Source organism: Balaenoptera ricei, chromosome 20 (assembly GCF_028023285.1).
Source record: "Balaenoptera ricei isolate mBalRic1 chromosome 20, mBalRic1.hap2, whole genome shotgun sequence".
In the NCBI taxonomy this organism is placed as follows: Eukaryota; Metazoa; Chordata; class Mammalia; order Artiodactyla; family Balaenopteridae; genus Balaenoptera; species Balaenoptera ricei.
Genome location: NC_082658.1, coordinates 18220777 through 18225378, shown reverse-complemented (window position 1 = coordinate 18225378; position 4602 = coordinate 18220777). Strand labels below are relative to the sequence as shown.

The 4602-nt window shown below is 42.2% G+C and overlaps 1 pseudogene; it reads right to left on the bottom strand.

Annotated features, from left to right (window-relative positions):
• Positions 1–2607: 2607 nt before the first annotated feature.
• Positions 2608–3080, bottom strand: LOC132355891 (small ribosomal subunit protein eS19-like; annotated as a pseudogene).
• Between the last annotated feature and the right edge of the window lie 1522 nt (positions 3081–4602).

Below are 4602 nucleotides of genomic sequence, written 5' to 3'. Positions count from 1 at the left end.
AATATCTATATCTCATTTCTTTTTAAAAAAATTTATTTATTTATATATATTTATTTTTGCTGCGTTGTGTCTTCATTGCTGTGCGCGGGCTTTCTCTAGTTGTGTCGAGTGGGAGCTACTCTTCATTGTGGTGCACAGGCTTCTCATTGAGGTGGCTTCTCTTGTTGCAGAGCACAGGCTCAAGGTGCTTGGGCTTCAGTAGAGCACAGGCTCAGTAGTTGTGGCTTGCGGTCTCTAGAGCGCAGGCTCAGTAGTTGTGGCACACGGGCTTAGGTGCTCCTCAGCATGTGGGATCTTCCTGGACCAGGGATCGAACCTGTGTCCCCTACATTGGCAGGCGGATTCTTAACCACTGAGCCACCAGGGAGGTTTTTTCAGATTAACTCTTTTGTTTTATTTGATTATTGCTTCTTTTTATTGACCTTTGTATAGATTTATTGATGAATAATTGGTAATACAAGAAACTACACATATTTAAAATGTACAATTTGATAAGTTTTCACATATGAGTACACCTGTGAAACTAAGTCAAAATAATGAACATATCCATTGCCCCTAGAAGATTCCATGTGTCCCTTTTTATTTTTACTTTTTTTTAATTTTTAATTTTTTAATATTTTGGCGGCACCACACGGCATGTGGGATCCTAGTTCCCCAACCAGGGATTGAACCCACGTCCCCTGTGGGAAGCATGGAGTCTTAACTGCTGGACGGCCAGGGAAGTCCCCCTTTTTAATTTCTTGCTCCCACTCTTCTCTACCTCCTTCCCTCATCTCTAGGCAACGACTGGCATGTTATCTGTCCCTATAGATTAGTTTGCATTTTCTAGATATTATATCTATATGGAATCATACAGTGTATACTCTTTTTTTTTTTTTTGGCTGCATCAGGTCTTAGTTGCAGCACGCTGGATCTTCGTTGCGGCATGCGGGCTTCTCTTTTGTTGTGGGGTGCGGGTTCTGGAGCGCGTGGGCTTAGTTGCCCCGTGGCATGTGGGATTTAGTTCCCCAACCAGGGATCAAACCGCGTCCCCTGCATTGGAAGGCAGATTCTTAACCACTGGACCACCAGAGAAATCCCAGTATATACTCTTTGTTTTCTGCCTTCTTTCACATAGCATAATCATTTTGAGATTCATCTATGTTGTTGTGTGTATCAGTAGTCCATTACTTTTTATTGCTGAGTACTATTCTATTGTATGGGTATTATATTTGTTTATTCACTTGTTGATGGACATTTGGGTTTCCGGTTCTTGGCTATTACAAATAAAGCTGTTATGAACGTTTCCATACAAGTTTTTGTGTGGTTATGTGCTTTCATTTCTCTTGGGTAGATAACTTGTGAGTGGAATTGCTGGTCGTAGGGTAGGTGTCTGTTTAACATATTAAGACACTGGCAAACTGATTTCCAAAGTGGTTGTACCATTTTACATTTCCACCAGCAGTACATGAGAGTTCCGTTTGCTCCACATTCTCACCAACACTTGGTATTGTCATAAAAAAATTAAAAAAAAAAATTTTTTTTTTAGCTATTCCAGTATTGATATCTCATTGTGGTTTTAATTTGCATTTCCCTAATGACTGATAATGAGCATCCTTCCATACGTTTATTTGTCATCTGTATATCTTCTTTGTTGAAGTGTCTGTTCAAATCTTTTGCCCTTTAAAAAAATTAGCTTGTGGGAATTCCCTGGTGGTGCAGTGGTTGGGAATCCGCCTGTCAATGCAGGGGACACAGGTTCGATCCCTGTTCTGGGAGGATCCCACATGCCGCGGAGCAACTGAGCCCCTGCGCCACAGCTACTGAGCCTGTGCTCTGGAGCCCGTGAGCCACAGCTGCTGAGCCCGTGTGCCACAACTGCTGAGGCCTGTGCGCCTAGAGCCCATGTTCCGCAGCGAGAGAGGCCACCACAATGAGGAGCCGCGCACCGCAGCGAAGAGTAGCCCCCGCTCGCCGCAACTAGAGAAAACCCGCGTGCAGCCAAGATAAATAAATAAAACAAAACAACAAAATTAGCTTGTTTGTTTTCTTTTATTAAGTTTTGAGAGTTCTTTATATATTCTGGAAAAAAGTCCTTTATCACATACATGCTTTGCAAATACTCTCTCCCAGTCTGGGGCTTGTCTTTTTATTCCTTTAACAGTGTCTTTCAAATAGCAGAAAGCCTTAATTTTAATAAAGTCCAATTTTTCAATTTTTTCTTTTAAAGTGTTTTATATAAGAAATCTTTGCCTAACCCAAGGTCGCAAGGATTTTCTTCTATGTTTTTTTCTAGAAATTTTATACTTTTAGGCTTATGTTTAGGTCTAGGATCCACTTTGAGTTAAGTTTTATATATGGTGTGAGGTATTTTATTTTATTTTGTATACGGATATCCATTTCTCCCAGGACCATTTGTTGGAAAGACTATCCTTCTTCCCATAGACTGTCTTTGCAGCTTTGTTAAAAATCAATTGACGATATATGTGTGGGTCTGTTTATAGACTTTGTATTCTCTTCCTTTGGTCTATTTGTCTATCTTGATCCCAACATGCACTGCCTTGATTGCTATAGCTTTCTAATAACCTTGAGTTAACATAGTGTAAGTTCTCCAACTAGTTGTTGTCTTTAGAGAATGAGGCAATTTATTAACCCAGCATTTGTTCTAATGCTTTTCTTTGGCAGATGCCCCCATCTGGCAATTCTGCCTAGATCTCTCTGTCCCTGAGGTGTCAGCTTGCCACCCCCATCTTGGTCCTTGTCTACCATTTTCAGCCCTTCCAGGGCTTGGAGGACCTGACAGGCCATGCTCTTGGAGTCCTGCTGAAGTGGCTAGACATGATGTGGTTTCTCTGATGTCCCCATAGATGTTGGTCTTGGAGCCAACCTAGCTCAGCCCTGGAGATAGAGGTGCAGCACTGTGGAAGCCACTCTATGTAGAACCAGCTCTCATTGTAGTGAGCAAGCTCTTTATGCTTGGCCAGCTTGATGGTGTCCACCCATTTACGGACTTTCAGCTTCCCAGACTTTTTGAGGAAAGCTGTCAGAGCCCTGATGAACTCCTGCTGGTTCATGTCTTTTACAGTAACTCTAGGCAACATCTTCTACAGTAACTTCAGGCACCCTGTGGCTTCCTTGCTGCCAGCCAGGGGGAAGGGCTCTCCAGTGTTTTCCCCTCCTTCCGTTTCAAAGTTGTTTTGGCTATTCTAAGTCCTTTGTATTTCCTTAAGAGTTTTAGAATCAACTTTTCGATTTTTACAAAGACCTGTGGGGAATTTGACTGGGATTGTGTTGAATTTATAGATCGATAGGGGGAGAATTGATATCTCAACAGTATGGAGTCTTCTGATCCATGAGCATGGTATGTCTCTGCATTATTGATTCTTCTTTAATTTCTCTAAGCAGTGTTTTGTAGTTTCAAGTGTACAGGTCTTATATATCCTTTGTCAGACTTATTTCTAAGTAGTTCGTATTTTTTGATGCTACTGTACATGACATTTTTTAAAATTTCAATTTCCAGTTGTTCATTGCTAGTCTATAGAAATATAATTGATTTCATATATTGATCTTATATCTTACAGTCTTGCTAAACTCATCTATTAGTTCTAGTAGCTATTTTTAGGTTCCATCAGGTTTTCTACATGGACGTTCACACCGTCTTCACATAAAGACAGTTTTACATCTTCCTTTCAGTTCTAGATGCCTTTTCCCCCTTGCTTTAGCACACTGGCTAGAGCCTCCAGCACAATATTGAATTGTGATAATGGGAGTGACATCCTTGCTTTGTTCTTGATGTTAGCAGGAAATCTAGGGTCCTTTTAGGAAACTTCACACTTTGAGTGGCTCCCTCTATGGGGTCTTGGATTCCTCTTCTCTGTTGGGTTTTCCTATTAGTACAATGTAATCTGCTTTAAAACTCCAGTATATTTTTTCTCTGTCATTTCAGAGGGATGGTGTGGTAAACATATGTAGCCTTCCTGAATCAGAAGTCCAGTGTTAGGCTTTTGCCAGGCAAATGTAACCACAAAAGACTGAGGGTAGTGAGTTAAGATGATCTGATAAAGCAGAGACTCTGGGCTGAAAAAGGAAGAGAATGAAGACAGAAGGGAGCTGATGGATGGGGAAAACATCACCGGGTCAATTGACAGAGATTGAAGAACAATTGTCTGAGGAATAATTGAACAAAAGGAGCAGAAGATGAGGTCAGAGAGGAAAATGTGAGCACTTACAGGTGATGACAATGTACAGGATGGGAACAAGGGTGCGGGCAGAGGAGAAAGTGATTAGACATGTGAAGGTTGTAGAACGGAGAGGCTGGGACTTTAGAGTTACCCAGGGTGCACTAGGAGGTGGGATGCCAAAAGGTTTCAACAGATGGAAGGCAAGGTCAGTGGACAACACCAATGAAGGGGGTAGAGGGTGGCACAGGTAGACGCAGTAGGACTTTTGCAAGAAAGTGACAGAGTAATGGAAGCAGCAATGGGGAGCTAGGAAGGACCTGACCCCACCTCCCAACCCTGGCCCTACTTCCTGACCCTGAGGTTGGGGATGAGGTTGAGTGGGTGGCTGCCCAGAGAAGGGGTGACAGGACCAGCAATGACCCAGGGGAGGTGCAAAACTTTC